Below are 22145 nucleotides of genomic sequence, written 5' to 3'. Positions count from 1 at the left end.
ACCACCGAAAGAAAAAGTTTTACAAGCCAGCTCTGGTCCAGAGACCACAATGTAAAAGCTGTTAGATTAAATTATTTTCATTGTCTAGGGCGGAAAAAGGAAGGAGAGAAAGAAAGAAAGAAAAGAAAAAATCCTTGTACATCATTATCATAATTAGAGCTGAAAAAAAGATGACAATTTAATCCTATAAAATATGTTGGTATTCAACATTTTTTTCCTGACCTGGGATGAATAAGCAAACATCACTTGTTTTTCAATTTTTTTTTAAAAAAAGAATTTTCAATAAGAAATAAAACTTTGTTGTTATTTTTTGGAAGAAATTCCAATTTTTAGTATTCACGAATTGGAAAATCTTGTTTTAATTTGCTCGGCTCTTTTCCTATGGCATTTCTCATGAGAGCTACAGGAGTGACCGTCTGCACCCCTCATCCTCTTCTACGGGAAAATGACTGCCATAAAGTACCAAGCTGCTGAAAGAGAACCAGGATTCTGCTGCTTAGTAGTAAATACCAGTTGGCAAGCAAGCTCAGACCAGCAACGAGACTGGGAGCAGTAGGCACATAAACTATAAATTGACTAAAGAAATACACCACAAAAAGGAAATGCAGAATTTACTCAAAACTAAATAGCCTTAAATTGGAAGGCTCCATTTTCTTTTCTGAAAGAAAAATAAAACAACACAATGTTAAAAAATTAGAAGGTTTTTTTTTTCTCATAACGTTAATTTTTCAGAAGTTGCATTATAATGTCATCATGATGGCAGATTCCTGCCCTGTCTGAATCTGTCCCTTTGAATCCCTGATATTTCATAATCCCTAAAAGATAATTCTGTTTTCAAAATCACTTCTGAATATGAGGCAAAAAGCAGGTTAGGGCACAAGTGGTAGAGAAGCTACAGTAATATTTTCTTCAGGTCTCTTCAGGAAATTCTCCGTGTTAGGGCAGCATACAAAACTTAGGCCTCTGAACGTGTAGGTATCACAACACTATTCTAATACAGGGAAGCAGGTCAGTTTGCTAGTTAAAATATACAGAACTGGCCAACACGTCTCCTAACTTCTTTTCCAAGCTCTGCCACTGACCTACTGTAGCCTTGCAGAAGTCATTTTGACTATATTTGAAAGGTCTAATAGGATAGCTATTTTCTTCCACAAGATGCAGAAGACATAACTCATGTCTATGTAATACTACAGAAATTCACAGTCAGAAATGGACTAGGGAAATGGAAAGTGGAAGCAAACATAACAAATGCATATTTGATGTTGTTCTCTAACCCTCTGATTAAATAACATGCCCTTCCTCCTGTAGCTGTATTGAGTGGTTCTTGCTGCACACTGTAGGAGCTCTATCACATTGGAATTGCTTTTCTCCAGCATGATTTAGCGTTATTTTATTTTTAAAGCTTTTTTTTTTTAAATAGAAAGATAAAACAAACTCATGAGACAAGCTTTCAAAATAAATATTTCACTTGGGTTTTCTCAGGTATTTTCTTCATATAGACCAGTTTGCTGCACTCTCCCACTTAACACAGGAACTCAAGAGAAGGACAAGAGAAGACCGCTTACACTCTTGAAATGCCCACAGTTGTCTCAGACAACCTGGAGGCCTGTCTAGGCTCAGGGCCACCTTATTTTATACTCAGATGAAAATGCTGCTTGAAGCTGGGCAGGAAACGAGCTTCACGAGCCCAAACCACAGATGGCACGCTTGCCTTCACCATACAATTCACTAGGGGTTGAAATCTGGGAGACACCATTTGGGAGAGCCCACAATGTCACCTCCGAAGCACAAGCTGTGTTGTCTACGGGCAAAAGGCAGGCAGGGTTTCTGGGTGCCAGCGTACAAAAGGAGCCTGTATGCATGAGAGCTCTTATCACTGGCAGACTCTAGGACTTGCAAAGTCAGAGCAATGAAGCCCAAAATACATATATATGCAGAACGAGCCACAACCTTTCCACCCTGATGAAAGCACAATGAGGAAAATCTTTCCGACAGATTCACAGCTGGTTTCAATCTACAGCCTAAGCATATCTAATAGGCCGCCTTTATCAGAGAAGCTCTCATAGGGTTCTGGCTGCTACTGAGGGCAGTTTGCCACCGTGCAGACCCTCAACAAAAGTCAGAGAGGACACTGTGTGCTGCCTACACAAACTGAGGCATGGGGTAACAGAGACCATCTGCTACAAATTCTGGCCCTACTTGCACCTTTATTAATCCACTCCAGCTCCTAAGATCTTACTGCAGTTAAGGCAGCTGCCCTATTAAAGTATCAGAAAAATGCAAGACATACCTCTCAAGAATCTTATTTCTTCATATATCACTCTCAGAGGTAAATTAAAGGATTCTACTCATGTGAACACAGAAAGTGAAACCTGGTCTCAGATGCTCCTGGGTAAAACTCTGGCTTCTCTAAAGACGGCAGGTTTTTCTGTTAGGACGCGTTAAGAGAAGCTACCATATTCAGTACGAGCAGGATCTTTACCTTCTTTTACAGCACACGCTACTTACTAAAAGAGAAAAAGTTCAAAACCCCACATCCATTTATGAAAATTTGCACGCTAGGGACTTGCTAAGAAGTTATCGTGTGCATGTCATGTAGTAAGTAAAAAAGCACTACTTTATTTTTCCCCCCAGTGGTTTACAGATTTGTCCTGGGACAATAGAATTTTACAGGGAAGGGGGAGACGTCTGTGATTAAGGCGGCTTTCAGCTCTTCTTCCTACAGATACCCCGTGGATATTGCTGTATTCTCCAGAATCTAAGCTTCCACTTAAAAAACAATGAAGTGTCTAGCCCATCTGGGTTTGCGGAAGCAGAATGTAAACAGATGTACTGTTGTCTTATTTTAGAAGCTATAGCAAGCCAGACTGAAACAATAGCACTAAGAAACGTCAACTGCTCCCATTCATCTCAGTGGGGTGGGGTGTTAACTTTGAAGCCTAATTGTGACCACTTTAAAGCCAACCTTTTAACCATTTCATTGCTATTGCCACACCAGAAGCTCTAAAGTAATGAACTTACCCAGCCTCTGTATTTGTATGCATTACTCTGAGATCTTCCATTCACTTGAAAAGGACACTGCATTACAATCGAGCTAGTTTGAATATTCTCTCACTTAAGAAGCTAGCTGAATTGTTTGCTACTGTCTTTCAAAATTAGGGTTAAAAGAAAGTCAAGGGTGAAAGGTTAGCTTCATTGTTGATGCTCTCAAAGTGCAACACGTGGGACTTCATACTTTTTGCTTTGATGGGGGTGCCCGGATGGCCGTTCGTTTCAATAAACTGACAAACAGCTATATACAAAACTGGAAAGAATTACTATTCAAATAATACAGCACCATCAATTAGGAGTAAAAAAAGAAATCCTAACGACATGGCAACACATACGTGCAACAATAAAAAAGGGGAAAGAGAGGGGAAAAGGGTCTTCATTTTCAAGAACTTACGACTGCCGTTACCTTAAACCTAAGATGCATTGGGCCTGGTTCTGAGCGTACAGAGAAGTTGCCCTTCTAAAGATGTTTTACATCCCATTTCCATGAAGTTGATGCATTCTTCATCAGTAGCTGCTCTGAAATCAGCACATGAATTTTCCTCTGGCACCAACAGTTGAGGACTAGCAGCTCTACGCACACATCTTTGTAAACGTGACTTCAGATGCCGTGGGAAGTCATGCTGAAAATTATTAGGGCGAGCTGCTCTAGCTTACGTCTCTGAGCATCCAGAAGCCCACCAGCATGAAGCGGGACTCTGGGTCCCAGAAGCCGTGGTGCTGCAGAGCACAATGGAGATGCACACCCACCTGCTGGCTCTCTGCTCAGCCAACCCTCCCACACATCTCCACTGCAGAACCTTTCTGCAGTGTCTGCCGTCACATCTGCCACAGGTCATGGGTGGTGCAGGACTGCTGCAGAACAATATATGCACTGTATCAGCAATTATTCCCAGCTCCCACTTCTACGGTTACATCTGCACTGATGTTCCAGCCTTTTTAGTTGTCAGTTTCTTCCAAACATCATGCATGTTAGGCTGAGAAGTCAACACTAACATCACCACTGCACTACTCCGGTCATCGTTAGTACATCCATGTTAGGTACCTTAACTAGATAATGCTGACATGTCTCAAGATGTCCTCAATGCAGCTACAGCCACCAGCTCACTGGGAATGAAACAGGAAGGGGAGTATCATCTAAGTCAGCTACATGGCAGAGCTAAGGGAATGTCATCACCCAGCAAGAGATCTTGAACAAGCAGCTGGGACAGGAGTAACCTCTCTAGCTCACACGCGACAACTGGAAGAAAGCAAGGTGAAAGGATCTGCATAACCCACACTACATTTACTGCAAGGTAATTCCTCAAGATTCTCATTCCTGAATAAAACTGTCTTTACTTGGGAAGGTCTTGAACTGGTATAAGAGTGCCTACATGTGGTAAGGAATAGGGCTATTTTGGTAGAAGGGGGAAACTTTCCTGTCTACACAATGCCTAGGTGTTTGTGGAAACAAAGCCCTAATTCATGCAGTTCAGGTTCTTTCGCCTGCTGCAACAGACAATACTCTGACATTGTTATTAGCACGTTATGAATGCACAATTTTTCCATGTGTAACTTCCACTGTAAGCTTGGCATTAGGGCGTTCGGAGTTTACTCTGACCAATAAAAACACCAGATCCAAACCCCTCTATTATCAAATATCATTGTTTCCTAAATCCTGATCTTTAGACCGCAGCAGAAGAGTTGTAAAACGCTCATGATAGAAAACTGGAAATAAACCTCTGTTTTCACTTAAAAGCCTGTGAGCACTGACTTCACATGCAAAAGGCCAGGTATGGAAAGACAGACAGACACCTTCCTTTTCTACTGACTTCAATCAGCTGCAGCAAGGTGATCAGTTCTCCGCAGAAGGTGCTGAATAAGATCACATATAAGTTCACAGAAGTGTCTGAGTCCTGTCGAACATGTTTTCTGCAGATGCTTAGAGGTACAGAACAAAGGCAGCTGAAAACAGACTTGGTAATTTACAGTTTCACTTTATCACTGTATTAAATCCCCATTCAACATCAATAAGGCACCACACACTTGTTATAGAAAGAATAAACAGCCTCGTAAAAGTAGACTCGCCACTTTTTATTTTGCCTTGCATCCCTCTTCTTTTCAACTGCTAACAAGTAAAACAACCCCCTGACAGCTGGATGTGCAGAATCCTGTGCCGGCAGTGTCCTGGTCCGGAGCGACGCTGCGGGCTGGAATGCTGACGCTGGCAAGGCTGCCACCGCGTTTACTTAACACTCATTTCTCTCAGTCTGCTTCAGACCAGAAATGCAGGCAATGAAAACCTATTCAACCTTTGAGAACCTCGGCCGTAGCAGTTAGCAGAGCAGGGTCTTTGCAGGTAACTGAAAGAGGCATTCAGAAGACGCTCCCATTCAAGGGAGGTCGAAAGAGAGCCCCCAGCTGTCTCTGGTTACCTTTTATTGGCACGGAAAGGGGGAGGCAGGAGGGGGAAGCTTACAGGGCAAATGAAAAACAAGCTTTCTAAGATTCACTGTTCAACCTCAAAACAAAAGCTCGGCAAATTTAAGCTGAAGGAGCTTAGTTTCATTCCTTTCAGTTTAGTAATTTATTATAGTGAAGAGAATGGAAAAGCTGTTTCAAGTGGCGGACTAAACATTACCCTGAAACAGAAGTAGAGCGGAAAAAAAATATACATTATGAATTCAGCATGTTTCTCGGGCAAATAATAGCAAATTAGCAAACACATGAGAAAGTGTACTGTATTTGTAAGTATCCAAGGATCTTTGGGTGAAAATATTTACATCATGATGACAGCTGGACAAAACAGCTGTCACAGAAGCATTACTAAGTAGAAGGTATAATCTGTAAACACTTGCCACCCAAATTAAACCAAGATCTGTTGAGATGGAGGAGAAATGCCTCGTTTCAGGTGGCAGGCGCGATGGCTGCAGACAGCCCGGTGCTGCCGTCCCGAGGAAGCCGGCCCAGGGCAAGGTGAGGGCACCAGAGTGGCACTGGCAGGAGTGTCACTCCCTGGAAAGCCACCAGCAGCTCGGGAGGAGGCATGCTGGCCAGCAGACACCCCTGCCTCTCTCAGCCCATGGGGGCAGGCAGCCCGCAAAGCCCTGCGCTGTCCCAACCTTGCTGCAAGCCCGAATGAAACCTAATATTGTAAGCCCTGCATGATGTGGCAGACTCTCCCCCAGGTGTGGTGGATGCCCAGATTAATTCTGGGTTCACTCCACGCAGTGCCTTAGGAGAGAAGATGGATGGGCCAAAGCTTCCCCACAAGCATTAGAAAACCCAGTGCCCCCCATGCAACCACGGGCAGTCTGTCTACCACCAGCCATGCTACATGCTGGGGCACAGCGCGGGGACCCCAGGACAGCTCGAAGCACCCATCCTGCAGGCCATAGTGCAGCACAGCACCCTACAGCCAGCGCAGCACAGTGCCGCACCAGGATCAGCACGCACGCTCGCTCACGGGGGGTGAAAAGTTAAGTCTCGGCGCCGCGTGGAGTCTCAGTCCTTCCCATTAAACGAGGACAGTCCCATGTTCCTGCTTCACAGGAGCTTTTAAAGAAATGTGAAGTCCTCAGATGCTGTGAAAGAGGGGACCCCACAAGTATAGATCAGAAATGCCTGCTAAACACGTTCAACAGTGAATTTAACAATTTAACAGATTACATCAGTCAGGAAAACATAATTAATAACCATAATACCTAATATTTACATACTTCTGTATACAAACCTGTTATTTTTCTGTAGAGGTGTACATACGTTACCTAATCAGTCACCTGAGGACACATGGCTTGGCCAAGAAGCCTTGGCCTCTTGATGAATGGCAGAAGTCTTTTAAATTGTGACCACATGCTCCAAAGTTTGTTGCATTGAATCCAGGTAACACAAGTTTAGCTGCACTTTACCTTGAGATAACTCAGAGCCCTTTATAAATTTAGGTGGCCTTCATAGCACCTAAATTTAGGTGGGTTTATGAGATCTGAAAAATGATACAGACTAAGGTATTAGCAACGTCAACAATTTTTCAAAGACCAATATTTGGCATCTAGGTTATAAGTTTTTGCTACAGTTTTAATTTCTTATCAGCACTTTTCTTAGAGGTAAGCTAGCCAAAGAGCAAACTATCTGGTTGAAACAATGATCTGGATCATAGCATGCTAGCTATCACCTTGATACACAATGAGATACAGAAAAACAGGAAGGATTTGTTTGGAATTCATTTGGCAGTACTGTAGGCTTTGCTGTAAGGGAAAATATCCAGGAGTTTATGTAATTCCTTAAATCTTTGAAGAGGTGAAATGGATAAGAAAAAGTTCTTAGAAACACTTAAGAAGAAAAATATGTTACTCATTACAGTAACTTCTTTTTTGTCTAGATCATTCTTTAACTCTCTTAGCATATCTTCAAGCAAACATAGCCTGCCAAATGTTTCAATCAGACTACTTCTGATCTGTAGTCTCTCTGATACAGCATATCTTAATAAATCATTTCACAGTCTAGAAGAACCATTAGCAGCAAACTACAGCACTTGCAGACAGGGTATACAGTAGTCACCTGGCATTACTATAGGTGATATGAGAGGGTAGAAACAAGGGTCAAAATTCAGTGTTGATATCTGAATGTTTAAAAATTGGTGGATAAGGCCTTGATTCCTGTCATTTGTCAAGCAACGCTACTGAAGCTGACCTTAAAAGCTAACAATAAATGTAATGAAAGAATATGACAAGGTACATTGCTATAGAAACCTTACTCAACGCAACAGAAATCATCCCACTGACATGAATAGGATTTGGTCAAAACCTAGTGTTCAGTGGTGTAAAATGCACACTGAGGAGTGAGAAAAGGTTGGAAGCAACAGGATTTTAATCTCTCAAGCTCAAAGGCTGGATTTATTCTTTTGTCTCAGGTCTTATTGCAAGACACCCAATACATTTCATACACTACATTAAATAGAGATAAATAAATCAGTATTAGTCTTACTTTCCTAAAAAGAGCACTTACGGGCACCATCCTTTCATCTCTTCTCAGATTTTATGTTGGTGGCAAATCTTGCAGGTGATAGGTTAAATACTCTAGCAGACATCTGCTAAACATAATGCAGTTGTATTGTTACTAAAACGGCACTCTTTCTTGTGTTTTTGGTAGCATTCACTTTGTAAAATTCTGCTTTCCTGGTGTCCCAAAACATATGTCCCAATCAATAAACAGCTCATTTTTCATTCAGGTCATCCTTGCCCACCTGACTCCTCACTTGCAGAGTTCTTTTAGCACTTATTTGGGCAAGCTACGCTTCTCTTTCTATTTTAACTATTATGGGCAAATGTATGCTAGCCCCTTGTAGAGAATGAGCATTGCAACTGTGCCCGCACCTGAGCTCCCACCTGTGTAAACAACATTGGCAGAGTGTTTAGGAGAGTCTTCTGGTTCACATTTCTGTTACTGGGCCAAGTTCAGTTCTGTCACGTGCTGCTCGACGACTCCTGTTTTCTCCTTGATCCCATGTCCTTTCCTTCCCCTCCTCACAGCCATCCCCAAGCAGAAAAAGGAGCTGGTCCCACTGGGGACAGCTAGAGCCTGCCCAGGGGCTGCTAACAAATCTGGTCCCACAATACCACAGTAGCCCTACCATTAACTTTGAAGTCCTAACCATTTCTGCGGAAAGACTGCTGTTCACATAACACGTTGGCTCAGCAGAGAAGTAGCAATCTTTCAGGGGATTTAGCTTTATTCAAAATGAAACTTTTTTTGCCCATTTAAACATATGAACAGGTGCACCCATGTTTTAGCCTCCCTGCTAGCCAGGGCAGGAGAACAAACAGAAAGCTTTCCAGGAGTGGCCTTCAATGAAGAAAACAATACTGACTTAAGAGACTCAAAGCCACACAGAAAGACTCTTCCCGTCCAAAAACTGGAATAACGAAAAAGAACAGACCTTGCGGGAATATTATTTGCTGGTGAATGGATACAAGCTCTGTGTGACTCCTGACATAGAGTAATAAATGCAAGAAATGACAGTGTCTTACTTGCAGGGAAAACCAACTGAAAAATTCAGTACTGAATGTGATTAGAAAACACTCAAAATTTGAGTTTTGCTTCACACATCATCACCATTAACTACCAATTGCACAGGAAACTCACATGACGAGCTTGCTAGGAGGATTTTATAAGCTGATTCCCAAAGAATCGCAATAAAAAGCCAAGAAAAAGGTTTGAAATAATGAAATGAAGCAAGTTATCATCAGTAACGTTGCATGTACATTGAGCAACAGTATTTACACACCATGAGATGGTGGGTATTTAGGGGTGTTTTGGTAAATATTTTACTGACTCACTTCTTATGGGCATTTCTGTTAGAATGAGCCCTTGAAAAGGAGACAGACATGGTTTAGAAAAGCATACAAAAGTAGTTGCAACAGAGGCACAGAAACACAGATTAATGAACAAGATTAATGAAACTTTAGATATCATCAGTTGTTTATCCGGATGTCTGCAGTTTCCTTTGGTTTAGAAATTGGGTTTACAAGAACACATAGTATTTGTCAAGACGGACATAACCACCAAACTCTTTCACTGCACCTTGACTCCGCCTCCTCTTTTCCTGTATTTGAATGCTAGGCTGTACATGGATAGAAAACTATTACTAAGTTTTTAAAAATCTTGGGAAAAAGTGTCTCCCAGTTTGGAGAAATCCTTTTCTTATCTGGACACATTTACACAGCATCTCTAAAATCCAGTATGAATACACTACTTACACTTTACGCTGCTGCCACTGTCTCGCAGAACAGACTGAAACTAACTCTGTACATAACCTTAACTCCTGTGAAGTAAAAATGGGTTACACAAAAAATTCCTTCCCACTACTGAGACAGAATGCCCTATGAATTGCACACTGCACAAAACCAGAACAAAACACTTTGGAAGAGGAAGTGACAGTTACAGAATAACTATTTGATGCTGCAGGGGGGAGAAGGCATAACTTAACTTGTTCAAAGCTGCTGGGTTAAACACGTTATTCTTATCACTGATTCCATATAACAGACCTCAGCCAACTGATCTTTATTTGGATAAGTAATTTTGATGACCTCTGGGTCATTAAAGTGTTTCCCCCTTCTGTCTATCATTATGCAGACTGAGGACTGCAAAGTTTTATGAAGTCTATGGGAAGGGGTTTTCCTCACAGGTTTTAAAAACAGCCAAAGTATTTCATTTTCAAAGAAGGTGCAGCGAACTTTCATGAGAGATTTTGTCTACTTTCAAGTGTTGTGGCTTTTTTTTTTTTTTTCTGCAAGGTAACACTAGCAGGATCAGTTTCTGGAAACACACATGAAAATACTGTGAATACATAATATAAAGTAGGTAACATGGAGGAACTCAGGAGATTCAGCTGCACACAGAATTCTGCACTACTTTACAGACTTTGCTAGGTTACAACTAGCACCAGAGATGGAGATCTGTATGGTTTCTATTTATGGTTGTCCAAAACCACACTGGAAAATAAAAAGACACATCTGTGAAATACAGTGAGATGGGGTTTCAGAAAAATAACTCCACTTTCATATCTCAGTTGGGTCGTGCTTACACAACAGGAACAAATGGTTTGTAACTGAATCAGCTGAACTGGGCTTGTATAAAGAAGACCTGCTGAAGTTTTAAATTTTGTCTGGCGATTTCCAATATTCATCTGCAGTTTTTTCTAAGAATTTCCTACTCCTGGGAATTATGAATCTTTCATGAGTCCTCTGATGAACTGTGAGCACATAATGGGAGATTAGGTGATTGAAATTAATTCCTGTGTCCGGTTTGGCACTTAATTAGCTTGGTTTCAAACACTGAATTGGCTATTAAATGTGCTAAAGGTAAGCTACTCTAAACACTAATTAAACTATTTGTAAATTGTTCTAGGATGTTTTAATGTGTTTATATGCCTTGTTCATTAACGTTATCCAGGATTTTAAGTAGTTTAATTTAATATCACCAGTAAAGACTAAGCCTAAAGGTAATACATGTTGATGTGATCAAAGTCTCTTCCTGAATGAATATACAATTCATAGCAATATAACTTACACAACAAAATAAGTTCTGTCAAGTGATATAGGCCAACAAATCACAAACCCAGGAGAAGGCCTACAGGTAGAAGACCCAGCTGTTCCTTTCAGTGTCATCCCACACATCTGACTAGAATTTCCAAAACTAAAAAAAAAAAAAAATCCCCAATCCTCCTTTTGCCCAAAACAAAACAAAAATTAGTCAAAAATCATTATAAGAGGATGACATGAATGCAGTCATCCATTCAGCATTAACGCACCTACCAGGCTGCCTAATCAAAATCTCACTTCGTATGCAGTCTCTCCTTTTTTCTTGTCCAGAGTAGCATTATTAACATAAGTTTTATGGATTGATTTTTCTAGAGGGAAAAAAAACACACACCAAAAAAGTAAATGTCAAAGAAAAGTATTTCAAAATTTAAGCAGTCTTGCTACCTATATTAATAAAATCTAAGCTATAATCTCTCAGGTTTCTATAGGAAAAATATGCATATTTAAACTCCTGGGGGCAAGGAAGGGGTGGGGGGTGGACAACTGTTGGAAACAGAAACACAGACTTCGACCTAAAGGTAAGAAGAGGAAGAGTGAGAATGTATCCCAGAGGTTTTTCTATTTCCTGTCATCGCTATCGGAAAGGACAAGAATTGAGGTGGTTCCTGTCTGCTGCTGGCTTACTTCGTGTATTCACTGGTGTTTCACTGCTTCAGTTTAGGGCTCAGTGAGAGCTTGCTCACCCAGGCACCTGTATCAGTTATTAGCAGTAAGACCACAAAGGGGTAAATCAGCAGCAGCAAGGCAGCTTCTTCAGCAGTACAGGAGAGAAGCTGTGGAATAGAATGAGGTGCCAAAAAATCTCAAGCCACCTGCCCATCCGCAGCAAGAAAATCCGTGTGCGGGGCAAGTGGGCATTTTTTTCCCCTAACAGAATAAGCAGGACATTTTCTAAATCGAAACATTTCTGACAGCACCATAGTTGCTATTGCTGCGTTGAAAGAATGAGACCATGAAACCCACCCGTGGCCATTTCTGAGAACTGTCCTGCAAATGGCCCATGCCTACATTAGCAACCTCTCTCAGCCTGTGGAAGTGGGTGGCTGTGCGCAGCCTGCCTGTTGGGATGGTCTCTGAGATGCCCTGTCTCCAGGGAATGCTCTAATGGGTCATGGGCAGAGATGAGCATGTCCTTCATGGGAACGTTCCCAGGCACAGCTTAACTAATTACTGGTCCTTACACAACACTCATGTCTCTTTAAACTACCATACAACACCTTTGGCTTTCACGAGGCAGTCACCAGTGACTAGCAATCCTCTGTTACTAACAAGTGGTATTTGCAAGGAAAACGATAAGCCCAGGGACGAGTTGCTGTTTTTTGGAGGGTACCTGAGAGACCTCCACATCACCAAAACAGATACCTTAGAACGGACTCCCTGTATAGCATCTTATAATTTTGTGTTATAGGGCTTTGTGGTAACAATCCTTAAAAATTTTCAAGATCTAATACATGCATTACAAACAGTCTCACCAGCTAGATTTGCATTCATTGTTACGTCTTAACCTGAAACCTCAGGTTTAAATAGCTGCCAGCTGATATTATCAATGTTTGGTTTATGAGTCATTCAGCCAGCACAATGGGCCAAGGAAGCAAACAGCACCTTTACAAACACGTCCTAATTTTTCTGCTGCCGTGTGGGACGGGAGAAGCAGGGAAAGGGCACAGGAAAGATTTGCAGCCTGAGCCAAAATACATGTCCCAAACCAGAGTTATACCTATTAGGCACATGTAAATTCATAAATCAGGTCATGAAGAGAACAGCAGGAAAACAGCTCTGGGACATTAGACCTAATGTTTCAGTATAGTTTCAAGTTTCAGCAAGAAACTTTCTGCTAACTTGCTTCCTATTTAAATTTGCTCCTTCACACAAACCCCAGATTTCTCTAAGTATTTATTTTTTCCTCGGTGAGGCTCCAGAAATTTGAAAAGAGGCAAAGGAGAGGGAAATCACTGCTTTGGATTTGGCTTTACACAGAGGTCATTTAAAGAGGAACTGTCTGCCCTCTCACACACATGTGCTAAAGACAAGTTTTGCTAAAATCAGCAGAGCAATCCACTGATGGAAAAGTTCAAAATCTAGTTGTTCTCCTGAGTCTTTTTCTTCTCAGCAGAATTCTGCGTCATCCAGGAGCCCAGTGGACTCAGCCTTGCTGGGTGCTGAGCACCTTTTCTGGCCACTGGCTCCAAAAAAAGCAGCAGAGACCCAGCAACAGAGCAAGATACAGTTGCCAGCCTCACTCAGATTGCACAGATATGCAATATGCCCAGACTGGAATCATCTGGGATGCGTTAGGCTGGGAAATCTCTTGTCTCTGCTAACATACCTGCTTTTTATTCAGGGCATATAACAAGAGTTATACGTTAGACTGATAAAATTGTCTGTCAGAACCTGGGTTGGTCACTCTTATCTCAATACTAAAATTAAATATTTCTATGAAAATTAGATTTTACTTTTGTTGCACGAAGTAAATGAAACTCCATTTGTTTCAACTGGTGGATTGCAGATATCAGAATAGAACATAAGGAGGGGAGAGGAAAATTATGATAGCTTCTAAACCTGATCACAACTTCAACAGAAACAGACCAAAACCAGCATGCAAATATTGACTTCATGTCTTGTGTTCAGATCCTGCTAGCAATTGTTCAAGTACAAGCATATTTAAATTACAAATGTTTTTCTTATCTGCATCCTTTATTCAGACCCTTACTTACACTTTTGTGATGCATGATTAATGTTCAGGGCTTCAGCCTGAGAACACCAAGGTAAAAACTTCTTTCATGTGTTTTCCAGTACTTCCTTGCTTCAGCCAAATCAAAAACATAGGCAGCACTGCATTACTCAAACTTCTGCCATGGACAAAAACCAGCCCCAGAAAGTTGCCTGGCCTCCCTGTGTGGTCAGCTGGAGTAGGCAGGCCCTTCCCAGGGGCACTTATTTCCACCATCACCACCCCTACCTCCCCAAATTAACATGCATGGCATGAATTGTCCTCTGGACATGCTTATTTAGCCTCATTGACTATAAACAGGGCTTAGGCGACTAGATGCATTGCTCAAGATAGGCAGGATGAATCTGTTACTGGAACTTAAGCCTCGGGGGGGGGGGGGGGCGGGGGGGGGAATAATCACATTCAGTACGAATGTGGGTGCTTTTTTCCTTTAAAAGCAGTAGACCTACGCTGTGGATCCCCAGGGGATCATGCAGCCACTGGGAACTCTGCAACTGCCCTGGCTTCCAGCTTTCTGGTGCAGATCCTGGTGTTGATTTTTGACCTTTTGGAGACCTCTTTCTATAAGGTAACACAGCTTGCTCACTCTCCCCAAAACGCCCAGGAGATGGAGTAAAGCAGGAAAGTGAAGGCAATAGCAGCATTCCATCAGGCAGGGAAAGAGTTAAAGCTATGAAGATCAGGAAAGCTGACTTTCCTTAGGAACTCCTACAGTTTCAGTCACTTATTAAAAATGGATTTATATTTCTGAAGTAAGGATCTGTACTTCCTCCCTCTTCCGAAGCTATACGTTTCTCTGCCAGACTGTGATGAAAAGGGCCCTCCCTTGCCCATTGCAAGCCAACGCTGAAGTCATTCTGTTATTCTTTTTCACCTTGCACACATGTTGAGGCTTCTCTGTGGAAGTCTTGCTGAGACACACATCTCATTGTCTCTTGTTGCTCTTTGCTCATGAGGCCTTTTTTTAATATCAGATTTCTTCTGCACGTAGCTCAAGCAGCAATGTTTCTGGGATTTCAATGAAGGAGGATCCATACATGCAAACAATGCTGTTTTCTGACCGCACATGATCATCTGTTAAAACCAGAAGTCTTTCCTACGAAGGGGATACCATAAAGAGTTCAAACTAGCAGGCCTTGCTCACTTTTTTGTTTGAAAGCTCACCTGCTGAGCCTGACTACAGCAGACAAAAGCAGTAAGGTTGGGAAGATGGGCCCCTTTTGCACCACAGCAGGTTTGGACAGATTGCTGCTTTTGGCAGGTGAGTGTGGAACCAGCAACAGGGTGACTTAGCTGCAAGAGACCCCTCTCCTGCCTGCATCGCTAGAGAAATGCTGCAAAGGCTCAGCACCGCTCACAGTACTTCTCCCTGTTGGAAGTGAAAGAAGCAGAGGCTACCACTGCTCTCTCTTTCAGGCAGTGTTCATCCTTGAGGCTGAACTTAAGGAAATAGTTAGGGATTGTCTAAGACTGTTTTTTTTACCTGCTGATACGCATTCTGGGCTGATACGTGCCTGTCAAGGCACTGAAGGGCATACATGGCTGCAGAGGGACTCCAGCAGCCACCTCCCCTTGCCTGATGAGGTCACTTCCATGTATCCAGTCTGTCCTCCCAGTAAAGAAAGGGTCTGTCACAAATGGGCATCACCGTCATTTGCCAGAGGAGGTAGAACTCATAGGCAACCTGAACTCTGCGCAGCAAAGACACAATGAGCACTGCAGGCTTCAGACCACTCCCAAGATCAGTTCAGATATGATGCAGGTGTAGCCACAGGCTTTGCTTGTGGGAAGGAGAGAAAGTTGGATAGCTGTATGTTGTGTATCTTTGGGGTTCTTAGAATGATGAGAATAAAGTGAAGCAAGATTAAGAGGCATATTAGGCTGTCTCTGACAGAACTTTTCCACTTGTCAGGAAGAGTTTCCCACTGCTCCTGGAACGTGCTGAACTCCTGAGGTCTCCTTGCAGAGGCTGGAATTTGCAGCCACAAATGACACTGTTTTTCTGTGCAAGGCTGAGCTATCAGGAAGGTATCAGTGCAGCCGGTTGCTACTGATACTACAAGCAGAAGACAGAGACAGTGGATCTTTTGTTTATCACCCCTCTGCAGTGTACAGCCCCTTTGTGAATAAGCCACCTTTCTGCAGCTCTTGTCTAGTGCAATTTTTAGGTCAGCTCAGCTAAACTGAATCTGCAATCACCTGGTATCAGTGAGTTAAAATAGTGCTGATAAGAAAAATGCCTGTATGAGAAAATTCCGAGGAGCACAGTGCAAGAATAAGTTAAATCAGAGAGGACGTGTTCTTTATAATAAATGCAAGTTACTTTTGGCTGGTCTTTGCATCTCAGATTTACTACTCCTACTATGGGAATGATCGTGTTGCCTCATTACAGGGCTCATGTGAAGCTGTGCTTATTCATGCTTGCAAAGCACTTCAAGATCAGAGAAAGCAGGGTCTGTAAAACCATAAAGGATACTTCATTACCATTATTATTTGACCACAGCAATGGGGAAATATGCTTTAAAAATGCTTCAGTTCATTAGTTCATAACTATCTTTTAGTAGCTATAAGTTTAGCTGAGAACCTAAAAGCAAAAACCAGCAAGCTGCAAGGTAGCAGGTTCAGACTTCGTACGCCTCAATGTAAGGCTATTTTTTTGCCTCACCATAGCTGGTGCTTACTTTTAATACTGTCTTTAATCCAAAGGTAACAAGCAGACATAGAGGTAAAGCAAACGCAAATGAACATGGGACTCGCCCTAAAACATCTGTCTCCCAAAATGTTACCCTCTGGCCCACATCCTGAGTTACTATCCTTATCCCTGCATAAGCTTTTGGGGTCTCATTAATGCACCAGGCAAGTTTACACAGCAAAAGGCTGTTAGACATCCTGAGGTACCTCTGAGGGAACTGGCTTGTCTACATAGTACAATGCAATGCCATGCACGGATACTAGCGTAGATCCCAGAGGCAATATAGCTGTGTCTGTATAGCAGAGCACCCACGCTAATTAGCCCGGCCCCTGAGGATGCTGCAGGAATGGAGCTAATTAAGTATGCTGAGAGGCACCCCTGTTAATTAGCCCAGGGAGAACACAACACTAACAGAGCTTCCGATCACAGGCATTAGCTCAGGGATCTCTATAGTGTACTTGGCTGTGTAGCATAGCTGAACCCACAGGCTCTTTTGAGTGTCATCCTAAGAACCTAAATATCTTCTTTCAATCCAGTCTCACCATCTGACCCTGCTTTTGCAAGTATTCATAGATTTGGGTTTTTTTCTTGATGGTAGGAAAATTAAGTAAATAAATAGATTCAAAAGAATGAAGAAAAAAGCCAGTATAAACCACACTACAATAATCTAGTATTATTAAATTCAGCTACAGGTAGCAACATGCCTGTAGGGAAGCACTGGATATTCCTAACCCATCTTGATAAAAGGCATGCTTTGGCTAGTGGTGCATGTTTTGCAAGCAGCATATCTCTAAAGGTACTGTTAACTCAAGCCAACTCAGCCATAAATACAGACTATGGTATATTAAGTTGTAATCATGCAAGATTTTCCATTACAAGTTTAGGGCTGAATGAAATCATTTAGGCACAGGCCCACACCTAGGAAAGATGGAGCTACCGAGAGAGCAATTTTGTCCCCTTCCTTCTCCCTGGTTGCACTACACAGGAGGACGGGGCTGTTCTGGCTGGTCCTTCTGCCTCCTCCCTCCGTCAGACTCCTGGCTCCCCAAGCATCCTTGTCCATAGCTTTGCATAGCCTACATCAGACTCTCCCTACTGCTGCCGCTCTCTGGCCTGGCTGCCAATGCTAAGCAACATACGTATGCAGTTATGCCTCCAACTTCCATGGCTTGTTATACAATGACACAGGGGTAAATAACAGTCTGTCTCCACTACAGCCAGCACAGACATGAGGATGGTGATGAGACTATTGTTAAGGAGCAATTCCAAATGCCATTCCTACCACCATATCATAGGTATGCATAAAAACACTAAGTTAATGCCTTTCAAAGAGAAAATGTGTGTGCTTCGTGTCGTTCCAGGAGGGAGTTTCATGGTTCTTATTTTTTAAAAATGGAGCACAGTGGTTTCCAATTATCTTCCAGGCATGTGTGTAGGAGAACCCAGCTCTTTCCCATATGTTTCAAAAAAATATTTTTGCACATGGGTAACTTCTGAATAGTACCTAAACCCTTAAGTCCTGGCGTGGGTTCTATACCACTCTGCAACAATCCATGGTGAAACTTTAAATCAGTCTCAAGAGCTTATTACATGGAGCTGCTGGAACATTTGAGACAACCAAAATTTTTAAGAAAGTGGATATTATGAAATGATAAATACCAGAGAAGACAGAGGTTTCTTCTGGAATTAATGTGATTCCAGGAGACATAATACTTAGGCTTCTGCTAAAGATGGTTTAGAAAAGCAAAAATTTTCAGGCTCTTATGTTCCCAAGAATTTACTATTTAGTATATGGTGGTTGGGGCAGGCGATGTGTGTGTGTGTGTGTATATCTGAAAATCAAAGTTCAGTATTTAATCTTTACTTCGTATCCTTTAGGAAAAAAAAAAATCTGAAAAGTATGGTTTCCGTTTATGTAGCTTTATGATACTTGTCAAAATAACATGGTGTGCAAACTGGGATATCTCACACAACCTTGACTTTACAACAGGGGTTCTGGATGTATACCAGATGCACAAAATGGTCATTAACTTGATATGATACGAGAAAGGTGTTGAAGTGAATAACTTATATAGTAGTAATAGTGGTTCTGTCTATGGACATTTTATCTTGCTCTTGAACAGCAAAAAAATACTTTAACATGCCTTGTCTCTAGGCAAGTTTAGAGTGACCTAGAGACTTCTCAGTTTCAGAGTTTGAAATCCACCCCTCCATTTATACTTGGCCAGTGCTCAGACCAAAGCTGCGATATGTCACGTTGACACAGAGAGACCTAAAAAATAGAAGAGAGTGAAATTCTAGGCAGGAGCATCTCCTGATTCTATAAAAGTCAATACTGTGTGCCAAAATAATGAAAATACCCCAACTCTGTTTCCAACTGTATAAATAGCTCAGATTTTCAGCTTCACTGCCAGAACTTGGCTAATACCCTTCAGTTTGTCTGTCCAGTTTTACATCTACCAATAACTATTTTCTCCTCTTCTATCTATTCAAAACAAAACCTGAAGCACAAAGGTTATCAACTTCCAAAACCTCTTGTGCATAGAAAGACCCATAAGGCCTCTGTCAATGAACAACAGCTCATCATTCATTCTCATTATACTGGCACATAAATCTTCTGAGTGACCAGGGAAATGGGAAGCTTGCTACCCTCATAACATTCCTTGCGTGCCTGCTGAAGGCGTTGTGTCTATACATTGCCCATGATTTCCAGAAACACAGAGTTAAGAATAATACAAGATATGTAACAAGGAACAGGAGGGAAGGGTGACCTGCATGTAAACTTTATCAAAAAGTCCTCAAAACTAATTACTTGAGGTGGTTAGGAAAATAAGAAACAGAAACCATGATGCTTATCAGTCTTATTTCTCAAAGGCTTATTGGCATTAGTATAGTTTTGCACACCATCCAGAAAAAAATATATATAAAATTGTGGTTAACACTAGAGCTCACAGCTTTATTCAGTTTGGAAGCCCTTAAAAATTTTCTAATGGAGGTGCTACGTGGACAACAGCTTCACATTTCTTGAGTTACCCTGCACTGACCTCTCCCAACCATCCACAGAAACGAGAGGTCCAGCAGACAACAGGCTGACTGCCGTGGAGCTACAAAGTCATCTGTGAGACAGAAAGGCTAATCGAGTGAGCAGCAGTGTGTCCGGGGTGCATACATGGCATTTCCTGAAAAGAGCATGCTCCAGATCTGCCTGATGTTTTCCATACAGACATAGCCAATTTCTTTTGTATAAAGGAAGAGCTGCCATTTCATATTAAAAGAAAATAAACATCTGTCTGGCCTCCAAACTCCTAGAATTATAAATAGTTTGAGTGACAAATACTTCTGCCACAGTGTTCGGGATACCTTCAGAAGATATCCCTAGCACTGTGTGATTAACCGTAGCTTGGCAGAGTTCACCGTTATAACTATACTCTGGATAAGCTCGTTGGTTTGAACAAGAATTTGTGTGACTGTGTCTAAAGGAAGAAGAGAAGAAGCAGGAAGGTAGGTTGTGTCAGTCACTTGTACACTTTTCAAGCTGACTGGTATGGCTTGATATCTGTGCTTTGACAGTAATAAGACTATTAAATTCCTAAATGTGGTGTACTACGTTGCTCAACAGGTTTTATCACAGAAAAACTGAGTAGTCTTGACAAATGCAGTTTCATGTAGGATAATGTTAAAAAAGAATTTAGACATTATTTGCATAGATTACATTAAGTTGCTTGTTTCCCACCCCTCCCAAGCATCTCAGTACCTTGGAAATAAATTATAGTCAGAGGGTTATTAAAATAAAATTAAAAAAAAAAAAAAACCTGAAGTCAATCTCAAACCACAAGACAAGCAAACAGTACTGTAGTCTATTTTCAGACCTCCACAAAGTTATTTATATTCTAGTTGTCAAACAACCATGCAGTCCCAGACACCTTTTTACATGAAATTCTGCTATGGTGTCTTCCATGGACACATTAAATTATTTCCTCTTCAATATGCTAAGAAAAGAACCCCAAAATGCAAATCACCCTAAAGTCACATGTGTTTCACTTTAAGAAAAAGGATCTCCCAGGTTCAAATTAATAATAAGAATAGTCCTCTGTTCACGTAGTCATGCTGCGATTTCAAAAGTACCTAGATTAGGAAAGCAGTAGTATTGGTCGCAATGTCATTGTCACACAAGGTAGAAATATTCCTTCTAACCCATTTTTAATTCCAGCCTTCCTAGGACAATGTTTCAACCTGTACAAACCAGATTCTTTGCTGAATTTATAACTGTGCTGAGATCACTTCAGAGAAGCACAAGGAAAACTGTGTGAAATACTAAGGTTTAAATGCTCTTTCAAAAATATTTGCTGTCATTCTGACCCAACTGGAAGAAAAAGGGAGATGAAAGGTTTGCAATAGCAGCTTGCCTCAGTTGGTAGAGCCTGCGTATAGGATTTTGCCTGGTTTATTTTAAGTCTGAGCAGCTAGCAGCTGGAGTATGTCCCACATGCTAACACTTGGAATTCCCCAGGGAGAAGGTTTGTTTTAAATGTAACATTGGCCCTCCAAAGCTGGTCATCCCTCTGCTTTATTAAGTTTATGTACTCCATCATTGCCTCAAGTCTTGATGATAATGCACCTATTCTGAGTGATCGAACCTCCTCGCCAACTTCATATGAACTGTTTTTGATTTAAATGCAATCTATTAACGATATCTACTTGCACACACATACACACCCTGGCCAGATACTGAACAGACGCAGACTTACACAGCAGCTGTGACAACAACTGATGTCACCTCCTTTGCAGAAATTTCCACAAGCGTCTTCCAAAGGCCAAGTTAAACGAGATAAGCTCTATCAGTTTCTTTAAAGTGCTCTGGATGAGACCAGTCCATGTGACCCCCTTCCCGGCCGCGGGGGTGTGGTATGTCACAGCTCCCCTATCAGCTGGCACATGGCAGTGGGAGATATGAGACAGCAGAAAAGTAGTAGTAACAACATCGCCCGGACTGCCGAAGACGGAGCGAATACGCTGAGTAACTTCAGTGTGTGCGCACTCACTTTCTGAAAACAGGTGGAGGGTTTTCAGCCCTGACTTCTGCTTGCACATCCCACTCAGCACAGATGGGTGGTAAAGTTGCCAGCTATGCGTTGGAAAGGCTATGGTTCATTAGCATCGTATTAACGCCTTTAGCAGTGAGTTGCAATGCCGTGGGGTTTTTTTTTCTTCCTGGAGTTTCCCCCTCTTTTAAGTATTTAATGAATTAAAAAGAAATTACTAGCAGCGATATTTTTCGAAAAGCAATTCCTTAAAGTAAATTCCCTGCCTCTGTTCTTGCATCAGAAATATTAGAGAATTTCAGAAGATACCCTCCTCAGTTTTACTGCTGAAACTACCGAAGGTTTCAGGTTTCCTTCACTGCCTTTAATTATAATTAAATTATCAGTTGCAGAGTTAATTTTTAAAGCTTTCACAATGATTAATTTTATTAAAAATATTAACTAGCCAATAATATAGTAACAAAAGCATATATTTAAACATTTGCAAAACATCTCATTTAATGCTTCATCCTTGCTAGGACAAAAAGGCACCTTACTTGCAGTAATTTAAA

General features: G+C 41.6%; 1 long non-coding RNA gene across 2 annotated transcripts in view; it reads right to left on the bottom strand.

The window, feature by feature from the left end:
- LOC126052780 (uncharacterized) overlaps window positions 1-21409 on the bottom strand; it is a 47299-nt gene extending 25890 nt beyond the window's left edge. For both annotated transcript variants that reach the window (XR_007510147.1, XR_007510146.1), the window contains exon 1: window positions 21301-21409. This is a non-coding gene — a long non-coding RNA (uncharacterized LOC126052780). The remainder of the gene's footprint in view (window positions 1-21300) is intronic.
- Window positions 21410-22145: the final 736 nt, after the last annotated feature.

This window comes from Accipiter gentilis, chromosome 30, assembly GCF_929443795.1.
Source record: "Accipiter gentilis chromosome 30, bAccGen1.1, whole genome shotgun sequence".
In the NCBI taxonomy this organism is placed as follows: domain Eukaryota; kingdom Metazoa; phylum Chordata; class Aves; order Accipitriformes; family Accipitridae; genus Astur; species Astur gentilis.
The sequence above is the reverse complement of the archived record's forward strand: the minus strand, read 5'-3'. Positions and strand labels throughout refer to the sequence as shown.